Genomic DNA, 12,431 nt, shown 5'->3' on the forward strand with positions numbered 1-12,431 from the left:
ATTGTCATATAATACTTCTCTTAGTGGCCGGGCGCGGTGGCTCACGCCTGTAATCCTAGCACTCTGGGAGGCCGAGGTGGGCGGATCGTTTGAGCTCAGGAGTTCGAGACCAGCCTGAGCAAGAGCGAGACCCCGTCTCTACTAAAAATAGAAAGAAATTATATGGACAGCTAAAAATATATATAGAAAAAAAATTAGCCGGGCATGGTGGTGCATGCCTGTAGTCCCAGCTACTCGGGAGGCTGAGACAGGAGGATCCCTTGAGCTCAGGAGTTTGAGGTTACTGTGAGCTAGGCTGACGCCACAGCACTCACTCTAGCCTGGGCAACAGAGTGAGACTCTGTCTCAAAAAAAAAAAAAAAAAAATACTTCTCTTAGTAACTCTAATAACCAAAGAAATAACTTACAGCAAATTTGAAAAGTAAAATTGGAGTTGATATCAATTTCCCATTCCCAGGTATACCAATAAACCATAGTATTGGCTTACTCATGTGGAAAAGACCTGTATATTTAATTTGAAGACCTTGTTTTCTCTTTACTTACCTCAATGAATTTCAGGTGAAAGAGGCCTGACTGAGGAGTGGAGCATGTGACCCAAGCTTAAGTCCATCTGTGTATCATATCCATACAGGGCCTATTTCCCACTTGAACCAATGAAGTTACAAGGTTTGTCTTGGGCTTCTGGAAGAGAGTAAGGTGTTCTTTCCCACTGTATATGAACTTGAGAGCAAGTAAGGGGTGGACCTCTTGCAAGCATCTTGCTAACGGTGAGTCTTTGAGCCAAGACACAAGTAGCCACATTGCCTGCCCATCTGCATCAAGCTGCAGCTTTCATTTTCATTATTTTTATTATATGAAATTTTCATTACATTATTCAAGAATTTTTTATTCAATTAAATTACTTTGGTTGGGATCTTTGTCACTTGCTACTAAACTAATATGGGCTATAAGAAATGTCTGAAGTAAGGCCACTTGATTTCAAATGAACCATTCAGTGGTGGATAACATTAATTCCACCACCGAAATAACCTTCTGGTTCCCTGTATGTACCAGACTATACTGTGTGTTATGCATCTATTTAGATACAGCTGTATATTTGAGTCCAGGAAATGAGACAACTGGCTTCTCTCTATGATCTCAATTCTATTTTGTTATTTGGATATACTGCCTGCTCTAATCACAGGATAACATTTTTTTCCCAGTGAGAACTTGTTTCTTTTCTGAGACTCACATGTCTATATGTTTTCTGTTTTTTCTAATCCCTTTACATTCTGACCCAAACTTTCTTTCAATTTTGCCACTTACATGTTTTCTTTTGTTTTGCCTAACCTTTCAGAAACTCTTTTCACTTATTTCAAAAAGCTCTCATCCTTGTGTATGACTTTGACAGGACACTCCCCAAAATTCCAATTTAGGTTGTAGATCAAACCGAGTCTCTATTGAATCTTAAAATTTCCACCAAGCTAAGAAAGAAGCCACTTAGTTTTTGTGGCTAAGAGCTAAAAGTTCTTAGCTTTCTTGATCACCCTGAATGACAGGACACGTTTTTGAGAATGTACCTGTTTGTATTAATTTTGGTTGGATAAAAAATTCCAGATGAGTTATGTTACCTATTTTTTAACAATTATTTTACTGATTTTCCTCTGATATTTGCCTTTTTGAACCCATAGTATCTTCCTCACTTTTATTTTCTTTCAAGCTTGAAAAGTGACGACTTGATTGTAGTCTTATCTCATTTAAAGTACTTATAGTTTGAGGAAATAGCAGGTGCCCCTGCAGCATATCAGGGACATAAAAAATGCTACCATATTAAGCCTAACAACATGTTATTATAGCTTGTGTAATGTTACAAAGATTATTAAAAGGAGGAAATTTTTTTCTGTTTTGGTAATACTTCAAAGGTAAACAGACTCAACTGCAAAATGTAAAAAAGATTCATTCTCTTTTCTCTGTGATGTTCTAGAATGATGATTCTTTCCATGTTTTTGAGGAAATAAACTATAAACTATTTAAAGCCTGTCAAAAGCAACATACAGTGTTCTGGAACATCTCACGACCTTTCCTCAGGATAAGAGATGTTTGTCATTATCTGGAATGTAGAGTAGTTAAACTATAATTTGAAACAATAAGAATAAATATTTCTTCATTTAATATTTATAATTAGATTTGGTTTGGGTTTTTAAAGGACATTTTTAAAAAGCTCTAAAAAGAAATATGATAAAGGATATAGCTATAAATAATACATATCTTAACTTTTTTGAAAAAAATCTATTTTTGCTTTTGAACTGTCATCTTGCCTGACTTTGGAAAGGAAGAACACTTTTAACCAAATATCGCTTCACCTCTTGACTCCCAAAGGCCAATTCAAGTTTAAAATAAACTGTAGTTGTAAAGATCTGTGTCTGGGCAAGTGAAAAGGTTGTGATCTATGCTGAAGCATCCAAGGGTATCCAAGCAGCTTTATCTACCAGCAGAAAAGGCCTAAGACTGATTTGCCCTGTGTGAAAATGTTTCAGTAATAAATTCATAGAATTCCTAGAGTAAATAATTATAATTCCAAGTTTAGCTGCTAAATATAAGAATGCCAGGCAAAAAAATTTCTAGTCACATTATGTGTTTACATGATACATTAATTATCAGATTAAGCAATACAGCATTGCTATGTTTTTAGGGTCAAAAAGTTGAACATTAGCAATTTCCAATTAACCTTCATAGATTGAAATCAGATCCAAGTGGATTTTTTTAAAGAAAATATTTTTAAAAATCCTTCCCTTACCCCTTTTCTACATTAAGACAAATAATTATTAAGAAAATAGGAAAAATATTAATTTTTAACAATTATAAAATCAAAGGTTATGTTAATTCAAGTCCTCTCTTCTCTAATATTGAGACTTAACTACTTGAAGTTATTATTTTTTCTTCCAAAATTTTATTTCCCTTCATTTCTATAGCATGAGGTGAGAAATAAGATTTCCTTAAGCCATCAAATAAATCATTCTACAGAGGTTTGTGATCACAAAAAATGTACAAAGATTTCTTACACAAATGGACATTTACCCTTGTATACCCACTATTATATATTTTATATTCACATAATTTCATCATTTCTTTAAAGTGATTTTGAGAGATATGTAACTTTTAATAAGAATTGCAATGTCAAAAATAAGCAAAATGAAATAAAAATATCTTTATTATATAAAATGATATGATTATTCTGATTATAATATTTTTATGGTTTATTTAGCAGGCTCCAAAAGATATCTAATCAGAAAGACTCATTTCATTTTGATTTTCTTTCCTTTCATCTTTCCAGAAGCTACTGGGACATGATTACACCGAATCCTATTAGAGATTTTCCATTTTCCAATTGTCTCTTTTTCTGCTTCTTTTTCAAACAGTCATTACTTTTATCTGACTAATCGAGGATTAAGAGCTGGAGTGGAGGGTGCGTGCTGCGCACACACACGTGTGTGTTTGTGTGTTTATTTCAGCTTTGAGCACACATTCCAACAATTGTTAAAATTTAATATTTTTTTTCAAATCTTCGTGCTATATAGGAAAGTTACTTAACAAAGGACCACAGTAAAACCCTTAGTATTTCATTTTAGCTGCTTTCTTGTTTAAAAAATCCCAGAATATTCACTGATATAGTTTTATGAACAAAGTACTATCTTATTTTCCTCTACTCAATCTATATTCGCAGAGCCTATAAGCAATGGCTTCTAAATTATCAGATATTTTTCTTTTAAAGAATAGCATCTGTTTATCTGAAAATGAAAAGTGGGTATAGGCTACATTTTTGTATGAAAGCACTCCATTGTGTAGTTATCTGTTTCTATGCAAGAAATAAATAGTCATTTCCTTCAGGTGATAAATCTAAATTCTTAGGAATGCTTAATTTCCTCTGACAACCAATTTGCTTTTGAAATATTGCCCTCCCTACATAATAACCAGAAAATGTAATTGTTACAGTAAAGTATAAATAGCTGAGCATATTAACTAGTAAACTATTTTGACACTGTTGGGATTTTTGTTTTCCAAAATAATGATCTCAAGACCAAATGCTCTTTGACTCGCACAATAAATTAAGAATGTGAGTTTTCTTATTGGATTGCGTCTATCTCTTTTCTAGTCCCAAATGTGCATATCCTATATATTACTTGATTACCTTGTGTTAGTTTTTATAGGACAGCCAATGTGAACTTGAGCAATGGCTTAATATTGAAGTCAGGAAAATATTTCATTATGCACCAGCTAGAGCATCTGGATAGTGTTGAGGATGTCCCAACATGCACAATTAGGCTTCCAGCCTTTATGCCAGAAATAATAAGAATTTTCGTTAATCCAGATGATTACTGAAAGCACCTAACTTAATGTAATATTATACATCACATTTAAAAAAAATTTTGCTTTCTGTAGCTACATTTTTATTGACTTTGACAAGGATACATAAGGATTTGTATATGTTTGTGATATGCCATGATAGTTTAAATGTCAGTTAAGTCAATAACCCATGATAGAGTTTTAGCATAAGAACCACTTTGAGGTCTAATTCTTCCATCAATATAAATTTTCAGCTGACATGAACATGAATAGGCATTACAATTCTATACCAAGGACTGGACTCCTATGGAATTCACCATGGCTAAGAAGTATTTATAAACAGCATGTTTCATCATTTCACCCAGGTAATCGTTGCTTGATTACATGCTTGGAAATATTAAAGCAAACAAAGAGTAGGGAGAAATGGTAATCGTTAAAGTGAAAGGCAATGTTGTTCATTTTACTTGAGGGTTTTATTGATAATGTACACTAGAGGGTACTGGCTGTTTGCAAAGACTGCTATAATAATATTATCTAGCTAATGTGCCAAACTCCTTCTCCAGGACAAGCTTTGAAACCTGGAATTTTTATTTGAAGACTACAATTGAATTTATGCACCTGTTTTTTAATAATATTTTATAATTAGATTTGAGCTGACATCTGCTATCAACTCTGATATTATATTGATTATTTTATTCCACTTTTGTATTAAAAAATTAGAATGGGAATGAGTTTAAGAAAATCCATATTTTTTACCACATTGGTTTACATCCAAATAGATTTGAATACTGCTTTCTGATTAATGTGGTCATTTACACTATATTGGTTGAGTATGAAAATTAGCCATTCCCTACAAATGCGCAGAAACAATTAAACTGAAGATATTTCATCTAAAACAATACAAAATACAATGGCTTAGCAAGAAATGTGATGTAAACTGCATGTGAACTAAAAAGGAAATATTAGGTGAACTTATTGCAGTGAATGTTATGGAGCATTAAGTGTATAAGTATAAATATTCTAAGGACAGGGACCAGGTGTAGGAAATATTGAAAACATGATTATTTTTATTTTCTTTTTTTCTTCTTTTTTGATAGTGTTGTTTCTTGATTTTTGCTGCCTTTCAATATTTTTACATCAAATAGAACTCAATGATCTTAAGAGTATTTTCTACCCCTGTATATGTTTCCCATTTTTCCTAGCATTTCTAGGCTCCCTAAAATTAAAATTACAAAAAAAAAAAAAAAAGATGAGCTCCATGTGCAGAACAGAATCTCACTGTCATGTCATTAACTCAGTCCTGAATAACTTGGACATGTAATCTAATTAAAGTAACTACACAAGCATTGAATATCACAGAATTGAAGGAGCGATAAGGTTCGGCCTCAATGCCCCACCAATTCTCTAAATATAGTGGTAAGAAGACCACAGATATAGACATTCAAAGATGGAAAGAATATAAAAGTGATTGGTTAATTTAATACATTTTTATAAGTAAGACATTTATTTCAGTTTGGTTTTTGTCAGTAAACAGATGGCCTACTCAAAAGGGATGACTGAGGAAAATTTAATGAAGGGACCATTTGGAAAAGTGCAAGCAAGAGAATGAAGCACCTGGGGCTCATGATAACCACTGTACACCTAAGCCTGAGGAGCAAGGACAGGTCATTGTTTCCTGGACCTAGCAAGACCTGAAACTCAGAGAGACTACTCAGAGATTTGTTATACCTATTAACCCCTTTAATAATAAATTTTGTTAAGTTTCTGATTTGCCCTTCCTATATTTCTTTTTTTTCTTTTTTTTTTTTTTTTTGAGACAGAGTCTCACTCTGTTGCCCAGGCTAGAGTGAGTGCCGTGGCGTCAGCCTAGCTCACAGCAACCTCAAACTCCTGAGCTCAAGGGATCCTCCTGCCTCAGCCTCCCAAGTAGCTGGGACTACAGGCATGCACCACCATGCCCGGCTAATTTTTTCTATGTATATTTTTAGCTGTCCATATAATTTCTTTCTATTTTTAGTAGAGATGGGGTCTCGCTCTTGCTCAGGCTGGTCTCGAACTCCTGAGCTCAAACGATCCGCCCACCTCGGCCTCCCAGAGTGCTAGGATTACAGGCGTGAGCCACCGCGCCCGGCCAGCCCTTCCTATATTTCTTTTTGCAAAAATTAGCAGACACCTTCATATTTTCTTATGCCCCCCCTTTTAAACAAAATGTAACATCATATGGATACTCTGTTGTGCCTTGTCTCACTTAAGATATCTGAGAAATTCACACACATAAATTTATAAATATCCATTTATTCTTTTATATATTTACTTAGTGCACATTGTGTGGATGGACCACAGTGAATTCAACCCGTACAGAGGCACTTATTTTATTTTATTTTTTTATTTCAGCTTATTATGGGGGTACAAAAGTTGAGGTTAAGTATATTGCCCATGCCCCCCCATCCCCACTGAGTCAGAGCTTCAAGCGTGTCCATTCCCCAGACAGTGTGCATCGCATTATGTAGGTATATACTCATTATGTAGGTATACACCCATCCCCTCCCCTCACCCCCCACATCTGTCCGACACCCAATTGGTGTTATTCCCCAATGTGCACTTAGGTGATGATCAGGAAACCAATTTGCTGGTGAGTACATGTGGTGCTTATTTTTCCATTCTTGGGATACTTAGTAGAATGGGTTCCAACTCTGTACAGAGGCATTTAAATCAGTAGTCCCCAACCTTTTTGGAACCAGGACTGGTTTCATGGAAGGCAATTTTGCTATGGATGGTGGGGGGGCAGGGAGGGAAGGGAGAGAATGGTTTGGGGATGATTGAAGCACATTACATTTATTGTGCAGTCAAACCTTTCTGCTAATGATAATCTGTATTTGCAGCTGCTCCCCAGTGCTAGCATTACCACCTCAGCTCCACCTCAGATCATCAGGCATTAGATTCTCATATAAAGAGCACAGCAACACTGATCCCTCACATGCACAGTTTACAGCAGAGTTTGCGCTTCTATGAGAATCTAATGCTGCTGCTGATCTGACAGGTGGAGCTTATGGGGTGATGCAAGTGATGGGGAGTGGCTGTAAATACAGATGAAGCTTTGCTTGCCCTTAGCCTTGCTTGCCCTTAGCCACTCACCTCCTACTGTGCAGCCTGGTTCCTAACAGGCCAGGGACCAGTACCAGTCTGTGGCCCGGGGTTTGGGGATGGCAGATTAAAATCATTTCTAAACAACTGTGATCACAAATAGTGCTACAATAAATCACCCTATGCAAGTGTTCTTTTACATTGTTGGAAATTTATCCTCAGAGTAAATTCTTAGAAAGTGGGATTGCTGGGTCAAATGTAATTACTTAAAAAAAATACTTTCTTAAATTTATTGACAAATAATAATTGTACCTATTCATGGGGTACATAGTGATGTTCTGATTCATATCATGTATGGTGATCAGACCAGGCTATTTAGTTTATCCATCATCTCAAAAACTTATCATATCTTTGTGTTGGGAATATTCAATATCCTCCTTCTAGCTGTTCAAATCTATATATTATTGTTAACTCTAGTCATCCTACAGTGGTATAGAACTTCCTCTGCCTATCTAGCTATAATTTTGTATCTTTGAACAAATCTCTTAGATATTGACTAATTCCCCTCATGAAAAGTTGTACAATTTTATATTACCAGCATAAATGTATGACAGTGTCAATGTTTTATGATGGTCTTACCAAAAGAGAATATTGAAAAGCTTTTTAAATTTTGCCAAACTAATAGGTGAGGTATTTTGTATCAGTCTAGTTTTAATTGCATTTCTCTTACCATCTTATATAAGTGAAAATGAACACCCTTTTATTTGTTTACAAGCCATTTTATATATCTTTTTATGTTCTTTTTATGAATGGTCTGTATCTTATCTACATTTTTCTATCAGATTTCGGTCTCATTTTTCTCAATTTTAAGAAATGCTTATATATTAGGGAAGTTTGCCTTTTACCTATGATTTATATCACATTTTTTTCCATTTTCATCTGTTTTTTGTTTTGTTTATGGTGATATAGAAAAACACATCATGTTATCTTCTGATATTTGTATGGCTTCATTTTTTACATTTAGATTTACAATCTGATTGGAGTTCACTCTTGCATGTGATGATAGGTTTGGATGCACTTTTTAAAAATGTCTTATATCGTTATCCTTTCCCCTTTTATTTAAACAGAAAATTATTCTATTCTCTAGTGATTTGAGATGCCAGTTTTGACCATATACTACATACTCAATGTACTTGAGTCTATTTATTGACTTTCTATTCTATTCACTTGTTTGTTTGCCTCTTTTTGAGGTAGTACCACATTGGTTTAATTATGTTTATATATGTTTTAATAAGACCTGGCAGGAACTATCTGTCTTTATAGCCTTTACTGTTCACTGATTGCCTAGATAATTATGTATGCTTCATTATTTTTCTTACAAACTTAGTGTCAACATGTCTAGCTCCATTGAAAAAGTAAAAAAAAAAAAAAAGAGAGAGAGAGAGAGAGAGAAACCAAAAGCTCTGGTATCATGTAAACTTAGAAAGAATTGATCCCTACAATGTTGAGTAATTTACACCAAAATGAGAAATATCTTTCTATTTTGTTCCAGTTGACTTTTAGTATACTTTGCAGTGTTTAAGTTTTCCTCATATAGATTTTATATATACCCTTATTATTGTTATTATAAAATCTTTTCCATTGTTATAATTTTATTTTGTGCTAATCATTTTAGTTATTAATATTATACTTGCTGCATAAAAAATCTGAAAGATTTTCTAAATTTACTATGCTCTGAAAAAATATGTGGCATGATATTTTCTGGAATTTGAAAGTATGGTAGTGCTCACTTTTGAAAATCTTTGGGCATGGTGTTTTGTTTTAAGAATTTATCCAGTGAAGATGGACTCTGACTTTATGGAATGCAGTTTTGATAGAAATAAGTCTCTTCATTCAGTCTGGGATTGTGTTGCCTTGAGACTGGATTTAACATTACCGAAGGACCATTTCTTTACCTCTCCCTGGATATACCTCTTCTGAAATTCTAACTGCAAGTCTGTAATGTTTACCAAGGTTCTTTCTTCTTTGCAGAACTTGGAATCATTTGTGTGTGTGTGTGTGTGTGTGTGTGTGCGCGCGCGCGCACGCGTGTGTCTTTCAAGTACTGTGCTGCCTATTTTCTGCTCAATTTCTTGGTATTTCTATCATATGCCACTTAACAATCAGCAAGTGTCTCAAGGAGAAAAGTGCTATAGAAATCAGGTTTGTTTCATTGTATTTTCCTTCATTCCAGGATCTTTGTTTCTGAAGTCTTGGGTTCCTTGGTAACTCTATGATGTCTTCAATCAGATATTTATTTGGAATGCTCTGAAGATTTTAAGGTAAGCTTGGTAAAGAACAAGCATGACCAGCAACAAGATATTTTTCTATAGCAGATACAGAAAAAAATGACCTTTGATATTAGCAAGGTGTTTATGTTAGAATATTCCTTCAATTTCCACTATGAAGACTTTTGTCAATACATTAACTGTCCTGTATTTTTAATACAATTTTTGTCAATACATTAATTGTCCTTTATTTTCATGAATATTTTGAAAAAGAGTCTGTGTAGAATAGAGTGACTGGAAATAATCTACAGTATTCATATCAGTCTTTTAACAAAAGATGAGATATTCTGTTCCTTTCCTTGCCTTGGTTACTTGAAATCTCAGAGACTGACTTAGTGGAAATATCTGATCCTTTTTTGGAAGTGTATTAGTTTTCTGGGGCTGCCATAACAAAATACCTCAAACTGGGGTGCTTAAATAATAGAAATATATTGTCTCACAGTTCTGGAGTTTAGAAGTCCATAATGAAGGTATGGGCATGATTGGTTCCTTCCATATGTTCCAGGTCTCTCTCTTTGGCTTGTAGATAGCTGTCTTCTCCCTGTATCTCTTCACATCATTTTCTCTTTATGTGTGCCTGTCTTTCTAAATTTCCCCTTTTTATAAAGACACCAGTAATATTGGATTAGAGCCCATTCTTATGACTTCATTTTAACTTGATAACTTCTGTAAAGACGTTATCTCCAAATAAGGTCACATTTTGAAGTATTGGGGGTTAGGATTCCAACATATCTTTTTTGGGGTACAAAATAAATCTATGCCAAGAAGTAAATGTAGTATAAAAGAAAATGCACATATATAAGTATTAATGCATTGGGAAAATAGTCATATTTTTAAAATTTACAGCTTACGGATTGCTGATATTTGAAAGTTAACTTCAGGGAACCACTTCAAAGTAAGCAGCCTAAAGCAGCAAAAAGTATTGGTAAAAATAAGCTGAGGTCAGTGTTTTAGTCTCCTAACCGGTAGAAAAAATAAACAGGGTATATTATTAGCTCTTCCTAGGAAACTCGTCTTCACAATTGGATTAATAATGTGGTAATATCAGTGAACCTATTGATTCTGCTTTTCTAAATTGTTAAAATTTAAATAAATATCTTTGAACCCCTTACTTCAAAACCAGGTACACTGTCATGGGTTTTTTTGTTGGTTTTTTTTTTTTTTTTTTTTTTGCCATTGTACACTTCATGATAGAAACATAAAATAAACCACACAGAAAATTTAATAATATCAGAGTACTACTAGAAAGTATGCCTATAAAAGAATATTAAAAAACTCTCATTAATCAGGCATCCTTGGCAATGGCAAGGTCATTTCATGAGCTGCATGAAGTAATTTATAGAACATTTCTTCTTCTGCAGTTAAGTCTGAACTAAACAACAAAACAAGATTGAGTTCTCATCATTTTACTACCCAATTACTTATTCTCATGGATATACAACTTTATTCAGATTTAATTTTTTAATGAGTTCTGGATGTATATCTTGCTAATACTCTATTTACTAAGAGCTAAAATAATTATACTCACATACCATTTACTGAAAGATGAAGCACAGTCATATTTTTATAATGGTCTATATCTGTTGGTTACATCAGGAAAAAGATGACATACTCATGTGAGGTTATTCATAAGATGAGCATATCACTTATCATCCAATCCCTGTCAATCTGCTATTAATAAGTACACTAGAACAAGAGCATAATCTGGAAATTTATGGGGCAAACCAGTATGCATGACCACTGTGGTGATTAAGAAAGTTTAACAAAGGAACTAATTATAAATGTATGGTCAAGGTTAAGAACATCAACAAGAAGTGGAATAGCAGTAGCACAGAGATAGCAAAATTTGGGGGTCATTATCATCTCAAACACTAAGGTCAATGGGAGGGAGTCATTACTCAAACCCACCGAGAGAACTGCTATAAAATAGCAATTATGTCTTTCAGTAGATTAACACAGCTAATCCTTGTTAATTTAGCAGAGAAATAGGAAAAATACACCAATGCCTTTCCCCTCTTACATTCTAGTCTTTTATTAACATTGCCATTACTTAACCTTAACTAGAAGATAGATAATAAGGAAATTATCATGTAGCCTACACAACGTGTCCTCCCAGGGTACACAGCAGGATGGAGAAAAATGGGAAGGGCTCAGCTCAGAGAAGGGATGGGGAATATTTACAAAATTATTGTATAATTCTTCAACACAAATTTTTGTCTACTCAGATTTTCCTCCACAAATATTAAGTCAATGGGATAAGCATGTTCCCTAAATACAGATGAGAAAAACGAGATAAAAGGAGATTAATGTGCCTACAGTCATAAACCTATTAAGCATGTGAGGTTAGATTGTAATTGTCTATTTTAGCCTACTACAGGTTTTTTCTGAATGATCAAAAAATTTCTCAAATTCTCTCTCTAGCTTATATTAATACATATAAATATATAGGCACAGAACATTTTGTGGGTGCCATTAACACTATATTCATACTTGTTCTATCTTAATGTTAAAGCTCCCCTAAAATGTGTGACTTTGGAATATAAAAATGCATAGTGTTTTGATGCATACTGTTCTGTTTTGATTTTATGAAAGAATCCCTAAAATTATCAAATTATGATGTCTGTGAGAACCATGAGAAATTAAAATGACATAATCACTGTTTAAAGGTTCAACATTTTCTTTCAGAAAGAAAATGGT

The sequence above is a fragment of the Eulemur rufifrons genome, chromosome 1 (assembly GCF_041146395.1).
Source record: "Eulemur rufifrons isolate Redbay chromosome 1, OSU_ERuf_1, whole genome shotgun sequence".
NCBI lineage: Eukaryota > Metazoa > Chordata > Mammalia > Primates > Lemuridae > Eulemur > Eulemur rufifrons.